Here is a 17,582-nt window from a genome sequence, read left to right as displayed (position 1 = left end):
GAATGAAAAAGCACACTGTAAAACCTTTTTCCTGGGTTGGTTCTTTAAGTGTTCTTTGAGATTACATTTTGGTGAGAAACTTGCATCACAAATGTTGTGCTGAAAAGGTTTTTCATCTGTCTTGGACATCATATCTAATGTAACATTAGTTTTGTGTTGAGGTCTTTATATTACATACTTATGACATAACCTATCTGCTCAGAGCTTCATAGGTATTCATGTCCTCCAGATTAGGTGAAAGACCTCTAGATCAGATGTGGTAATGGTTTCAAAACATGACTAAAATTCAAATTCTGTTCTAATGGAAAAAAGAAAGAAAAAAAATCCTTCTATTTAATCCTATCTACAATGGCTCATAAGAACTTAGTTTTCTGAATTCCCTAATAATTTATCACATATAGTATGGGATACCAAGGTAATAATTTGCTTTCAATTTAAATTAGATACAAAGGAAATACCAATGTGTCTACTTATGTTACATAACATGGTTACATGCCTACAATGTCTGCTGCCAACAAACTTAAACAGAAAGCTCCTTTTAATCATGGCATAGTACAAAAGACTGGAAGGATGACTTATTCTAGAGGTTTATAGCAACCCTGACATGAATAAACAGCTTCAAGATTTCCAAATTCTCCCTTCTTCCAAAGTCCATGATCACACATTTCCATGTTGATAATGTCTACTTTTCCATCCCACAGCGTGGTGACCAATTGACCGACCACCCCACGGCATGGGTGATCATTTGTTCTTGCTGTAGGGTTTTGTCCTTTTGTTGACCTCTCCTAGCTTCATGTTATTTTATATTGTTTGTTTGTGATCTTTCCTTAGCTCATTCTATGTAACGTTTTCCATTATATTTATGCACTGACTACTGTATGTATTAATTCTGCCTTGAGAATGAAGTTGTGTAACTTCAAAATGTTTGTATAGAAATATCTATTAGTTTGACTACTCTGCCTTAGTGTTGTAATGTCCTTTACTGATCTTCTACATAGATTGCCTCTTGAAATACGTCACCTTGTTCACAGTATTGAACAAGTTAGCAAGAAAATTGTGAGTTGTTATCATGCTGTTATATACAACACACACATAAACACACACATATATGTATATATATATATACACATACATACATACAGGAATACCTCATGATACGACTGAGTTGTGCTCCCAGCTGACTGGTCGCAATGCGAAAATTCGTATATCAAGGTGGGTTTTAAATGGAAATAGGGGGGTTGTGTTCATGGACCCTGTCAACCCCTTCCTCAATTTTTGCCTGGGGCTTTCACATACACGCAACATTTATTTTACCTAATTTATAGCACATATTTGTATGTACATATAAGTATTCAGAATGAAGAAGGTGCCACAAATTAATAATGAATGGTTTTAGACTAACAGGAGCTTTTATTAACAAATAAACAATGTGCACTTGAAAAAAAAAACAGAAAATTTTAATCATCCTCCAACATCACCTCCACATCATCCACCTTTTCTTCATCCATGTCTTCTAAGATAACTTGTGGCTCCAAGAGCTTGGACTCCACAGCCTCCACAGGCTCCACAGGCTCATTCTCATCATTATATTAATTGTTATCACTACATATACCCTACATTTTCACAATTTTTTTGTAACTTTTAAACATACCTACTGGGCATCCGTTTCTAACAGAAACCCGTCTTGTCAATGTTGAACACCTGACACGGTCATAGCCGTTCTCCTGCACCACCTGCAGCATGGCCGGATACTCCTTGGCTGCAGCTGTCTGCTGACGGCTGCCTCACCATGGATGCGCACGTTGTGCAGACCAACATGCCCTTTGAATCTGGCAAAACCAGCCATTGCTTGCCTTGAAGGTGGTGGTGGTGATGGTGCCTGTGGTTGTGGTGGCATGCGTGGTGGCAGGCGAAAGTGGCTCTGATGGTGTCGCCGCGGAAGTGGATGGCTGCGGCTCGTCCGCTTCAGCCAAACTCTCCCACAGTGACATTGCCTTGTCACAAATAAGAGCCTGGCTGAAAGGCTGACGGGGCCGAGTCCTGTCCTTAATCCACGCACGCAGCATGGTGGTCTCCACCTTTTCCATGCAGCTGTCTCTTGTCCTGATGAATTTGAACCTGTCACCAAATACAGTAGTCTTGCTTAACACCTTGTACTTCTCCCCCTTGCTCCATACAATGCTGACGGTCGACGAAGCCAACTTCAGCCCCTTAGCCAATGCAGACACCCTGGCACCCTACTGCATTCGGTGGATGAGCTTCATCTTGGCTTGGAGATCCAGAGCCTTGTTCGCCTTCTTAGGTGATGAAGGTGGCTTGGGTACCATGGTGGCTGTACATGTAGAGAAGTGGGTTGAGCGGAGCTGAGCAGCACGTCTTGTCGATGTGTGAGGTGGAGCGCAAGTGGGCAGACAGAGCAGTGCGTGCGTAGTACGTACTGTGGCCTCGCACCAGTGGTAGTGCTGGCTTTTATTTATTTGGGAGGGGGGGGGCTGATGGTCGTAAGTGCATTTTTTTTGTACCTCCAGGGTATTTCCTACATTTTCAAATGTCACAAGAGCAAATCATCATGCATCAGGGTGTTGCAATGTGAGGTATCCCTGTATATATATATACATACATATATATACTTATATACATAAGTGTATATAGATATATACTGTATATATATATAATATATATATATATATATGGATTTTATATATTTGTAGATTGACAGACACAATGACATGGGAAGGGGAGCTATGCTTGTGGTTTGGTCTTAAATTTGTGTATGGTTTTTGCACACACTATTGTTTTGTCCAGTTTGTTACTGATGTCCCTTTTATTTAATTTTTCTCGTCATCTTGTGTTTCTCTTGTCCCAATTTAGTAAGTCCTCTCTATCAAGGACTTCCATGCCTTTCAAGTTCTGTAGATGGTCAGTAGTCCCCTCTTTCTCTTCTTTGTTTCAATGTTGGTAATTTCAATTTAGACAGTCTTTCTTCATATGACAGTTTTGAAAGTGCTGGGGCCATTTTCTTAGTTGCTCTCTAAATTCTTTCAATCTTTATATTCTTCTTGGTACTGGGTGACCATAGTGTTGTAGCATACTTCAGTCTAGGCCATATTAGTGTGACTAATATTTTTTTTTTAACAATTTCTTTGTCTAGTTTGGTAAAATCCACTTTTATTGATCTTAGCAAGTTATAGGATTCTCCAATAATTTTGTTTATTTGTTTATCAGGGGACAAGTCATTTGAGATGATTACTCCCAGGTCTTTTTCAGATCCCACATTCTTTATTTCTTTTGTTCAATTGTATATTATCCTGATATACTTTTTTTTTCTTCTGAACTACATTACGCTACATTTCTTGATGTTGAAGTCCACTTCCTACTTCTGACTTCATTTCCAAACTTTGTCTAGGTCTCTCTGTACTGATTCACAATCCTTTTTGGTTTTCACTTTCCTCAACAATTTAGCATTGTCTGTATATACATACATACATATATATATATATACATATACCAATATACCCTGTTAATACTAAGCAAGAGAAATATTTATATGCTCAAGATTTATTCTAAATACATAGTTGTGTAAATCATATCAGTGCACACCTTACTGAAATACTACATTGCTATAATGAGCTTGATAGCACTAAACAAACATGAAGAAAATTAGGTGGGTATTCACACAATTGGAGTTGTCAGACTCTGAATATTTATTTCTCATATTCTTCATAACACTTCGTCCTCATAAGACGAGGATGACAGCATTTTGGAAGTGAGTATTAACAGAAAGAGGCTGGAGGACATGGATTGCTATGTATACTTGGGGTCACATGTGGCAGAAAAGGGAGGAGTGGAGGTGGAGGTTGATTGTAGATTGAGAGAAACAAGCAGTTGCCTTGGGAGATTAAAAAATGCAATGAAAAATAAACATTTGGGAGATTGTATGAAGGGGTGATTGTGCCAACAGCACTGTATGGGGCAGAGACATTGATCACAAAAGAGGAAGAGTTTAAATGTGTTTGAAAAGAAATGTCTGAGAAGTATGACAAGGGTTACAAGGTTGGACAAGTGAGAAATGAGTGGGTATGGAGGATAGCTAGGGTGGTAAAGGAGTTGGGAGATAGGGTTGAAAGATTATTGGGATAGTTTGAACACATGGACTGAGTGAAGAAAGATTAGTAAAAGAGGTGTGGAAGGCATAGTTGGATGGAGTTAACATGAGGGGACAACTGAGGATGGGATGGATGGATAGGGTAAAAGGGGTGTTGAGCAGGAAGGGGATCTTTGTTGAGGAAGGAAGGGAGAAGGCAGATGGCAAAGGTGAGTGGAGAATGGCTGTGTATGGATGACACTGCAATGCATGGAAGAGAGTTGGGGGTTAGGGAGTGGTTTTGGGTGAATATTATTTTGACATTGTTCCCTGTCTTCAATGTTTCGGTATGAGAGGATAGGGGGGGGGGTTCAACAATTGAATAAAGGGGCCTTCCTGTGGATGTGCTGTGTCCTGCTGTGTTGCTTCTGACCCAAGGCAATGGGTGACTTGCAGGGATGGCCCGTCATCCAGGAGGAGCCAATATATGAGGGAGGGAAGGATGTTGAATGGAAGTGAAATGGGTGGAAGTGGGATTATGTCGTTTGATGTTGGTTACCTCCCTTGTAAAGGAGGAAAAGCCCTTGGTATATGCATGTATATTCTTATCACCTTCAAATATGTTTTATGAAATAGATACCACAATTTATCATTGTACAACTTTGAATATTACTATATTTCAATATGGTAATACTGAACAATCCAAAGACTCAAGATTATATGTATTGCAAAATATACCTGTAAAATGAAAAATATCAAAACAGTATCATTTATGATGAGCTAAGTGGTCTGGGATGGCCATTATATCCCCCAAAATGGTTAGGTTTGGTGAAGTTCTATAACAAACCATTATTCAACTTCATTCAACCTGTATTTACTATTGTACAATATAAGTTGTAACTGAAGTACATTGCATTTGAAAGTGGTACTAATGATTGTATTGTATTTCATTGTCAATATCCAGCATTTTTATTTTTTAGGACAATATCCAATTAAAGGGATACTACAGGGATAGTAAAGAAGAGATTGTACCAATATATTTGTCTCCACTTAAACATCCACCAATTCTATTTTTCAGGACAATATTATATTAAAAAGACAACTTTATGGAGATGGTGAAGGGGAGATTTGACGAAGGAAGGCAACATAAAGAACAGATAGAAGTTGAAAGCAAATTGCATTCTTGAATAGTCTCTGACCATGAATAAATACAGATTGTTCTAGGGTTGTCACTTGATTCTAGAACACATTGACCACACAAGACTTATCCAGTCAATACCCTGTACAGTAATATCAAAAAGAATCTAGCTCTGTCATTCTGAGTTAATTTCCATGATGGAATACTATGGTTTTCTCACAAAGTGCTACTAATCAGTTTCAGATTCTCATACTGTCACAGAGGCAGCACCAGTGAATATAAAAAATTGGCAGACTCTATATTTTCAGTCATCAGTATTAGATATACCATATCATAATCACTATTTCTATTATCAACTTTTGTCATAGTGTGTGGTTGGGGTCATTCCTATTTTGCTTTGCTTGACATTATTTGAATTATGTCTAGCATCCTTGTTCTCTATGGGCCTTGTCTATTTGTGTATTATTATGTCACAATCTTACTTATGCATTTATCTTATTACAATTCTTTTTAACAATAGCAAACAGCTAAGTTGAAATCACAGTTACCTTGCTGTCTCTTTGTAGTTGGGTAAACTACCAACATGTACTGAAGGGTACTGATGGGAATAAATCATGTTGACATGTGATCCATTTCCAAAGATTCTACTGTTTGAGAATGATGTCCCTGGAGCCAAGACAGATTCAACATCTTGACATTAACTCCAACATTCAATTGAAGCATAGGTTGGAGTGTCAATGACTACAAAATGGAAACAAGATAAAAACAAAAACAAAAAAATTTCCCTTCTGTCATGGCCACTTCTGCTAGCCCCATGGATTGGATGAGAAGCCACACCCATTATTTCATAGTTAATGAAGCAGCATCCCTACTTATAGAACATCAAGTGCAAGGTGACATACGTATTTACCTAGTTATACTTACCAAATTATATTATACAGGAAGGGGAGCTATGCTCGTAGTGACTCATCTTTGTATCTCGCAAGATCTAGTTTGTTCTTAAATTCATGTTTGGTGTTTGCACACCTTATTGATATGAGAAAAGAGTTACTCTGAACTGTGACATTAAAAATGAGAGGTTAGGTGTGTCAACCCCTCCGTCAAAAATACACTTTATAAAATTCGTAGTGATGTTACTATTAATTTAAGATATTTATGGAGTTCAAAACACTAAGAATGATAGGAGCTATATAATGATATAAATAAGAATTGAATCTGTGAGACTGGCAAACAACTTTACATTAAAAAAAATTCTTTAATGAAAATAGGCCAGTATGAAAAATTGTAGGCACTGCAGACAACAGAATTTAATGCCTTCCCTGCTCCCAGCACTAACAACACTTTTGTAAGAATTTATAGGTTAGGTACAGTTGTGCTAATCCCCATTACAACCCCTGCCAAACCCTAAAAATTAGTGGTATTTTCTTATGGGGTACAAAATACTCATAATGATAGTAGCTATCCAATGATATAGATAAGAATTGCATCTGTGAAACTGGCATTCTTTCTTTATGCCCATCTAGTGTGGACATCAGTGTGGACAGCTCAACTTTCAACACCATCACTTGCTGTATGCAATTCTGCATGAAGCAGTGTGGACCTGGCTTAAGCCTCTCAGGTTCTGTAATTGACAATGAATGAATAAACAATATTTCAGTTGGAACTGGACATTATTGTTTTGTTTCAGTGCTTGGTGGACTAACTTGCTCTGGGCTTGAGAGGGTATAACTGGATGCGAGAGGTAGTAGGCCCACATTCACCTACAAAGTGTTTCCTGCATATGTATGTCTTTTTTCATATGTTCAGTGATAAAATCCTCACTTCAACATACTTATACCTATCACTGATATATTTAATGCCCAAATGTGGTTTGGGAAAACGGATCCAAAGGATACCCTTCATATGTGGTCTATCCTCATTATGTGAGTCACTATGACATAATCCATAGCAGTAGTGTTTAGCAGATGGCATTTTGAAAAGGTAAATTAAGTTGGATCCTGTCAAAATAGCCAATAAATGTGGATATTTTACACAGGAAAATTAATAATGTAGCAAGGTGTATATATTTGTCCACAAGGGATTTTCCAGCACAATAATATGTGACATCATAACAGTCTTTTTCAATTTTAAGGACCTGTGCATCTTTCATTTTCAAATTCAATAAATTAGGATTACTCTTTCCTAATGCATATCAATTGAAGATAAACTAACTAAAGTGCCTTTTCTTAAAATTATTGGAAGACAGGTGCTTATTCTTAAGTTCTTAACATCTCAGGTGCTGATTCATTTTTATATATTATTACTATTCACTAGTGGTGGGCAGCTACCAGTAAAGTTACCGGTTTTATCAGTAACAACCTTAACGGTAGCTTACCGGCAAAAATTCTGCTACCGTTAAGGCTCCGTTAACCGATAAGCTATACCTTAACACTCGGAGAGCGGTAAGCACGTCTCGGCTTGGTGGTACTGAGTGACGGTACTGACGGTAGTGGTGGGCAGCTACCGGTAGTTATGGGTTTTATCGGTAACAACCTTGACGGTAGCATACCGGCAAAAATTCTGCTACCGTTGAGGCTCCGTTAACCGATAAGCTATACCATAACACTCAGAGAGCCGTAAGCACGTCTCGGCTTGGTGGTACTGAGTGACGGTACTGACGGGCCCAGTGTACCGCTAATTTTACCGGTTAAACTTTTACCATTAAGCAAGTATGTACCGCTAAGGTCTCGGTAATTTTTTACCATTAAAACCGTTTTTTCATTTTTGTTAATTTCTCAATAGAATTAATGTTATTTCTGTGATCAGCATACGAAATTATATTAATTGTGAAAGTTTCATCGAAAAATTCCGCGTGTCGCCAAACGAAGACTCATATATGTATATATATATATACTGTATATATATATTATATATATATATATATATATGTGTGTGTGTGCTTAAGTGATGAAAATGCCAATATGCTTCTGTTTCTAAAAAGAACATGAACTAATTTGTATGAAAAGATAATTGAGGAAATAAATGAAAAACATGCTGACAATGAAATCTAATATATCCTTGAGTATTCACCTTGGTCTTCGGATCACGTGCTGGGCTAATTTGTATGAAATAAGTATTAAAACAAGGGAGCATTAAAAACAGTTTTTAGGAAAACATCTATTACAAATTAGTCAGTTTAGGTTAGTTTTTAAGAAAACATTTATTACAAATTAGTCAGAGCTCATTATATGTGTATGTGTGTGTATTAACAAAACTCCCACTCCCACATGCACCCTCCAAACATGAACCCATGCATCCAGAGGCGGACAAAAGTTTATACACCACACCCACCCTCCATTCACTCACTTGCGCGGTAGATAGCATACTATAGTAGCACCAATTAAAGTATGACTTTTTCCCTTTACAATGACATAACAATCAAAATAATATGTAAAATAGAACCAGACATATAGCTTGTTAAAGGACAAAAACATTGATTTTTCAGGAGAGACATTTAAACTGGGAGGCTGGATACTGTGGATAGGCGGCATATGTCTGCCTCCAACTTTGATAATGCACTGATATCGATAAATTCAATATCATGTTTTTACTGTTTAAAATCATAGCTTACTTCCGATTGGTGGGAAGAGTTACCAGATATCTCCATAAACACAATATCGTAAACAAAATAGAACTGGATATCGAAATTTTTACTCTATTTCAATATACAGAATATACAATGGGGTTGTGACTACACACCATAGTGGGATGAAATTTGTTTAAAGATTTAAGTCATAAAGGCGACTACTACCTCACGAGTCTTTTACCGGTAAAATACCGGTAATTCCGGTAACAGCATTGTTGTTTACCGGTTATTCCGGTACTGAGATTAGCGGTATTTGCCCAGCACTACTATTCACAACTTATAATCTATTATAAATTAAACTAACCTAACCTAATCTAACTTATTTGAAAGCTTATATAATCATATAGGTGGACAATATAAATAAATTATCCTTTAAATTTTTTGTCATAAGTTGAAATTTTCTTTAACATCTTAAAATATTTTTCTTATAATTTAAAGGCTACCTTGTGTATCCTTAACAGAGCATAGGTGCTTTTTGGTGTGTTTCAACCAGGTGCCAAATTTTAAATTGAAAACACTGGCATTCATTCTATTAAATGAATTTAGGTGCCTCAACTTGAAATGGTCCCCCAAAAGCATACATTTTTATGTTTTCTTACCATGCAAGGCTCCCCATCCCACCACTTCAAAAAATAAAAAACTCCCTGAGATTGTAGAGGGAGGGGGGTGGGAGGTCACTGGTTTGGGAAAGAAAAATGGATCAGAATGTTCAGAGTGATACATCTTCATTTTCTCAATTAATTGTTTTGGCACAATAATGGAGATCTCCTCTAGAACATATTTATTGCATAAGAATTAATTTTGTGTTGCACAAGTTGGAAGAAAAATTTATGTTTCCAGTATTTCTTTAAAAGTGCACACCTACATGATAGAGCATTAGAAATTAAATATTAATTTTGTAAATTATAATATATCAATGTAATATTTTTCTTGGCGGAAATCAATATCAGAAAATGTTTATAAAAGCTATGCACAATTGAAGTTGCATCAACTCCTTTAGATAACATCTTTGTTTTCATAGATTTGGAGGTTGAAGATGACAATGACAACTCTGATGACCTCTAGAATTAGAGGTACCACATTACCAAATGCAGGTTAGGTAGGTAAAGTTGGTTGGGTTAGCATAGGCAAATTTGTAATTTAATTTCTTCAACCTCCACATCTACCACAACAAAGATGGGTACATTATTAGTTGTGCACACCTACATGTGCTGCTCGCACGAATATCAAGATCGAGTGACAAAACCACAGACATGAACGCATGACACGAGGTATTGTTAACCCAGCACAAGGAATTCCCTGTCCCACTTGCGGTAGGATTTGTGCCTCCGAGTTTGGCCTAAGAAGTCACCAAAGAATTCACCTTCAAAGAAACTAGATCCTAAAACTGATATCAAAACTACTATACCAAAGATGTAATAAGCATTAAACCATAATTAATGCTGATACTGCTGTTACTACTACTATTGTTTTTACTGTAACTACAATTCTAATCCTTTTACTAATCATCATTCAGGGGATAAGTATGTCATCTTCGTTACCGAAGGACTACCACAAGCAAGCACACCTACGTGATACAGCTATAGAAAAATAATAATAAATTTTGTAAATTATAATACATCAATGTAATATGTAATTTTCTTGGCAGAGATCAATAACAAAAAAGCTGCTATAACCTACTTACTAAGAAACGAAGTTGTGGCAGTTGAATGATATGCCATGTTTGTTTTGATAGATGCCGAAGTGGAAGAAATTAAAGGATGATAAATTCATCTATTCTAACCTAACCTACCTTACCTAACCAATTTACCTACCTATCTAACCTAACCTACCTAACATAACCTAACCTATATTTAGTAATTTGGTACCTCAAATTCTAAAGATCATCCAAGTTTTCATCACAGATGCTGATGGCCTGATTATTATTGTACCTTAGGTAGTTAACAGACAATGGCAGAACCCCATGTTCTCTCATAAAGTCCAAAGAAGCCGTACTGTATTTGTAACAGCACTTATTAATGTCACCTAAAGTTGGAGAAGATCCGACCCACAACATGAAAGCCATCGCCTAATTGACATCAACTGAACTGGACAGACAACAGCATGGCGTCTGGACCTTATCCTAGTGGCTTCATTCATTAATAGGTTTGCTTGTAGCAAGGTTTCTGCCAAGAAAATCACATATTATGGTCATGTATTATAATCTAAAAAATTAATATTCAATTTTCTAATACTATATCGCGTAGGTGAGCACAACTAAAATGATACCTGCAGATGGTGTCTCAAGCAGTCAAAGGGGCTATCTTTGTGTATATCTTTCAGTAACTTTTTCTGCTATTGATTTTTGCCAAGAATAATGTATATTACACTGATGTATTACTATTTACAAAATTATTATTTTTCTATTGTGTAGATGTGCACTTCTTAAAATCTACCATGTTTCCTGACAGAACCTCCTGGATTTGTGCCCATAAGTTACATTGAAATTGTACTGAATTCAGGTCAACTCAGCTAGGTACACATGAGTCTACAGGGGGTGTACCATCGTGGATGGAATGTTTCCACTGCCATTTTGGGCGATTCATTTGAATGGGTTCTCCTCAGTTTGAACTCTGGTAGTGTTTGACTCATATGTGGGTGATTCAAAATGTCTTCCTGTTCTAGAAGTTTAGATTCAGCTCTTTAAAGATTGAAGGATTTTCACCAATTTAAACATAAATTTGGATAGTTGCACTGGTAATTTAGTGTACTGAGTGGAAGACAGGGGTGAATGGAGAATGGTTGTATATGAATGATGTTGTGATGGATGAGGTGGAATGGGCGGGGGGATGGGGGTGAGGTAGTGTGTGTGAGCAAATTTTGACGCAACCCGAAGGGATTTCTCCCCGTCTTCTCCTTTATGCATGGGGGGACAGAGAGGGGGGGTCGCCAATTTAATGAAGCGGCCTTGCTGTGGATGTGCTGTCTTGTGACACTGCTTCTGACTCAGGGCAGTGGACAAGGTGCAGGGATGACCTGTCATCCAGGAGGTGCTAAGATGAGAGGGAGGGTGGAGGGGTGTGGAGTGTATTCAGGGATGGAATGGGTGGAAATGATCTTATGCCTTTTCCTTTTTGGCTACCTCCCTTGTAAGGGGGAAAAAGCATTGGTATATGTACGCATGAGTGGAAATCTAAGGGTAAGGCAACTTCAAGATTGTTGTTAGTGATGTGGCTGTGCATTTGCTGCTGAAAAATGCATTATGGATTATCAGGTTTTGCTGCTAGAATACTTTTTTGATAGTTTCTTATCTTTTCTTATTCCACTGACACATTCATGAATTCAAAATTTCATTAGAATTGGACCAGTGGTTGTGTGTACTTCTTTGCCAAAATCTATACAAATTACCACCCTTTATTCTCACCTCGTTGTTTTAAGTCAGTCAAGCTAAAAATTCAGAATTGCAGAAAATTAAAAAAATTTGTATCTCCATTATTTTTTGAGCTATTTGAAAAATAAAAAATAAAATATTTTGTTATTAATGAAAAGGTCTTTTATATACAACCAGAATTAAAGGGCTAAACACCAACTTGGTCCATCTACTCGACCAACTTAGCCCACCATGGTTAGGTAATGTAGGTTAGGTTGGGTTAGAGTACACAACTTTATCATACTTTAATTTCTTCAACCTTTGCACCTAGTACCTACTGAAACAAAAGATGGCGTCTCAAGCAGTCGATGAGCAGAGTTGGTGATGGATCAAGCTGTCCCGCAAGCTATCAGACAACCTAAGTTTCATATTAAAACTTAATTAATGAATGCTTAATTGTAAATGTTTATAGTTCAGCAAATCGTTTGACGACGTAGAGAAAAAATTACACTAATTTCGCTTAAAGTTGTGTTAGCACCAAAACAACATATACTATAATACTGCACCAAACTTAATTTTAATTGCAAAATGAAAAGTATTTATGCATATACAAATACTAAACTGAAATCATTACGAGATAGAATTCAGCATTTACAATTACAATTTTCAAGCTTTCTCACCAAAACATCCGTGCCACATAACCTTTATCTGCTGTGTTTACAAATTTCAACTTGTGATAAACAAATGAGCAACAAGAAGCGGAACTTAGAAAGATCACCAATAGAATATGAACAAAAACTATAAGAACATAAGAATGAAGGAGACTGCAAGAGACACTAATGCCTATGCTAGGCAGTTCCATGCCTATACTAGGCAGTTCCATGCCCATTATCACTTGCCATCCCCATATATAAATTTGTCTAACCGTTTCTTTAAATAACCGATAAACTCAGCGCTCACTACATAGTAACCAAGTCTATTCCATTCGTTGACCACCATATGGTTAAACCATATCTTGCCTATTTCCTTCTTAAATCTAAATTTGTTCAATTTAAATGCATTGCTGCGAGTCCACCTTTACCTCAAACCACTTACTCTCTCCATTTCTGATTCTAACACAAGCTCTACTACTCTAATAAAAACTCTTGACAGCTTTCCTCCTATCCCATATATCTACAATACCTCGAATAGTGCCTTCCTGCCTACCCTATCATAAGCCTTTCCCAAATCCGTAAAGGTCTAAAAAACATCCTTACCTATTCCCAAAGCTTTCTCACATGTCTGTATTAGCAAAAAATCTTATCCACGTAACCCTTACCTGTCCTAAACCCACACTGTTCCTCACCAATTACTCCATGTTGCTCTCCTAATCCTCTCAATCAAAACTCTCCCATAAGCCTTCCCAACTACACTTAAACTAATCCCTCTGAAACTACTACATTCACACTTGTCCCTTTTTCCCTTGTAAAGTGGAACTATACAGGCACTCCTCCAGTCCTCCGGCACTCTACCCTCTCTTAAACAAGCATTAAGTAACATCAACTAGTCCACCATCACTGTACCTCCTTTTTCATTTTTTTCAGACATTCTGCATGACACCCATCCAACTCAAGTGCCTTACCTGCTTTCACCATCTGAAAAACTACCTTCTCCTCATCTTTCCCTGTTTCTCCTCCATATTTTCCTCACTCATCACTGTCATCTTCTTCGCGCTTCCCACTACAACTACCCTATCCTCCTTCACATTAAGCAACCCACTAAAATACTCTGCCCATCTTCTTATTGCCGTCTCTTCTATTATCATCTCTCCGTCTGCACCTTTCACCTTTTCTTCTCTATTTGATTCACCTCTTCTTCCTCTCCCAATTTCTTTTCACAATATCTTTTTTATTAAAAAAAAAAAATTCATGATCTTACCCCGTTTCACATCTGCTCTCCTCTTTGCCTCCTTTATCTTATACTTTACTTCCATTTTCTTTTCTTTGTACCTCTCATATGATTCCCCCGTCGTATTTTGTAACAAATCTATCAATGATCGCTTCTCTTCTACAACCTTCTTTGCTTCATCCCAACACTCATTACCCTTCCTTCTATTCCTTCCCGTTCTCCTTGTTCCTTTGCACACCATCTTTGCACACCTTGTGACTCCCTCCTTGAACCATCCCCATTCCTCCTCCACTCCTAGTTCTACTCTATCCTCCACTCCCTCCCACTCCCCTCTCAGCTTCTTCTTGTACTCCTCCTTTTCTTTCTCATTTAAACAGTTTACTTCAAGCACCTCCCTACCTTCTGTCTTTTTCTTCTTTCTCCATCTACCCTCCATTCTCAACTTACCTTCCACCATAAAATGACCTGACATTCCCCCACTCTCTTTCCTTAGAAAATGTACATCCCTAACTCTTCCTATTATTCTCCTAGTTACCTCTATATAGTCCATTGGCTTTCTTCCTAAACATTGCATTTCCGATAATCAAGTCTTTAGACACATCTCCACCATCAACTCTCCACTTCGATTTTTCCGGAACTCCACACTTCCCAACCACTCCGTCTATTGGTTCGTTTCCTACCCTAGCATTAAGGTCTCCCAATACCACTACATTGACATTTCTCCCTAAATCCTCTATGCACTCATTTAAATCTATTCAAAAAGCCCCCTTTCATCTACACTCTTCTCACCACCAGGCCCATATGCACTTACAAAAACCAACATCTTCACTCTCAGTTTCACCTTTATCAATATTAACCTTGAAGAAACCTCCTTTCATTCCACCACACTCTTACCTATCTCTTCACTTACTAGTATAACCACCCTTTCTCTCCCTCGTCCTCTCTTCACTCTTGAGACCCTCCCAGCTACACTTCCAAACTCAAACCCGACCCTTCTTTTCAACTTTGTTTCACTTGATGCAAATACATCCATCTTTCTTCTCATAAACGTAATGCCTATCTCTTCCCTTTTACTCTCATCTGTATTACAGCCACGCACATTAAAAGATCCAAACCTTTGGGTCCTAGTTGGAAAACTCCTCCCATACCCTCTTATGCCTTTTTATCATCATCATCATCATCATCATCATCATCATCATCATCATCATCATCATCATCATCATCATCATCATCATCATCATCATCATCATCATCATCATCATCATCATCATCATCATCATCATCATCATCATTATTATTATTATTATTATTATTATTATTATTATTATTATTATTATTATTATTATTATTATTGTTATTATTATTACTAAGGCGTGTCCTCTTTGGGGCTACAGGGAGAGGGGTACCTAGTCCTATCCCCGCCCCGTTTTGTCGCCTTATAGGACTGAAGTGGAAATATTTGGTGGCACTATTCTTGCGACACTGCTTCTGACCCAGGGCGGTGGGCAGGGTGCAGGGATGACCCGTCATCCAGGAGGTGCTCAGATGAGAGGAAGGGTGGGAGGGGTGTGGAGGGTATTTAGGGATGAAATGGGTGGGAGTGTTTTTATGCCTTTCCCTTTTTGGCTACCTCCCTTGGAAGGGGAAAAAAGCCTTGGTATATGTATGTATGTACTATTCTTTCCTCCCAGCACAGGGTTCGGCGAAATGAGAAGATTAACATTAATTAAGAGAAGTGGCACAAAAAAGTAACATGAGTGGGGGACAACACAACGGAGGGACAGTCTTAGTGTTGTAAAATATCATCATTTCTCTATGAATAGAGGTTTCCTCTACCACAGACAAAGAATATGTGTGGCTCAGGTCCGTAGGAACGCCCCATATAGACCCTAAAGTATCAGCCCGTGCTACTGAGAAGCTTTTAACCCCACAACATGCAATCAATACCTCAAGTCTATATACACAATGTCTATATGCATGGTGAATAATAAGGGACCCAAAAACCAAGTCCTGGGAACTCCACTAGAAACACTCCCCCATTTGAGTTTTACACCGTTTATGGTGACCCGTTGTTTTCTGTCATTGATCCAAACTCTAATCCATCCATACAAATTTCCTCCTATGCCATGGGCTTTGACTTTATTTGGTAGTCTCTGGTGGGGCACCTTGTCGAACGCTTTGTTAAACTCAAATAATATCGTAACTATCCTTGTTATCTAATACCTGGAGAACCCATTCTGTGAGTTAAAAAACAAGTCATGTCTCTCGATGTGATCACTGATTCTAATAGCTGGTATTGATTCAAGCATTTTACCTATAACTGATGTCGAACTGATTGGCCTGTAGTTGCACATAGACGATTTATATCCCTTTTTGAAAACAGGAACAACGTTTGCCTGCCCCCAGCAATAGGCACAAAACCAGTGTCTACAAACTTATTGAATATTTCTGTTCACTGGTCGCCGATTTCAAATTTACACTCTGAAAAGGTTTTAATTATCTTTATTTTTTCGTTATTTTATGCATGAAAATGTAATTTAGAAGAAGTTAGAAAACTAAAATGCACGTTTCTAGCATTTTAGTCTTGAGTTTACCTAAACAGCATGATCTTAAAAGTACCTTGTAGCAGACGAACTTTTCAATGTCGTAGTTACATTTTCCACCGCTAGGGCAACTGATGACGTCAGTATTGCCAGCGAGCAGCGAGCAACACGATGGGGAATTCACATCGAGTGAAGAAGATTTATCGGATTTGGATGCCCACGTCGTATTTCAATGTGGGTACTGTGGTGTGAATGTAGTGAATGTGCCACGGACGGGAACGCTCGTCCCCCCCCCCCCTCAATTTGATAAATTCGGTCACATTGGCTTAAAAGCGACCCTGGCAGTAAGTTCTCATGTATACATGTTCGATTGAAGACCAGAGCTAATTTTGTATCCACTATCTCCTTACTGATTTTCTCATACAAGGCTTCCGAGTTCTATGGTATTATTTGACAGAAGAACATTACACAGAAATAGAATACAAACTTTCGGTTGACTTATACAACCATCTTCAGGTAAGTAAAATTGAGTATACAGATCGGTATTCAAATATGGATATAAGATAATGTAGGAGAGGTAGGTGGTGCTGGACGTTAGGTCAAGGAATGGTGGGGTTTCGAATTAGCTGGACGCCAGGAAAAGGAGGGTGGGGGATTCGCATTAGCGGGTGGTAGCAGGACATTTGGTTTCTAGAGGAAGTTCGCTTTTACCACGTAGCCTAGTTGTGAAGCTGTAAAGAAGTAAATATGTCAGTGTGTGAGTTGATGATTAGGGTGTATTGTGAGATGTAAACTCTTTAAGTACTTTTATGTTGTTAACCAGATCTTGCCTGGTAGGAGTTTTATTGTGCGCTTATGTCATTTGTTTGCGTATGCTACCATCACAAGCATGCAGGGTGAGTCTCCTGCTCACAGAGGTGGTGGTAATACCAATGTATGAGGCAATGGGGAGAAGT

Source organism: Oratosquilla oratoria, chromosome 12 (genome assembly GCF_046742065.1).
Source record: "Oratosquilla oratoria isolate Oo_2021 chromosome 12, ASM4674206v1, whole genome shotgun sequence".
Taxonomy (NCBI): Eukaryota; Metazoa; Arthropoda; class Malacostraca; order Stomatopoda; family Squillidae; genus Oratosquilla; species Oratosquilla oratoria.
This window is presented reverse-complemented; position numbering follows the sequence as displayed.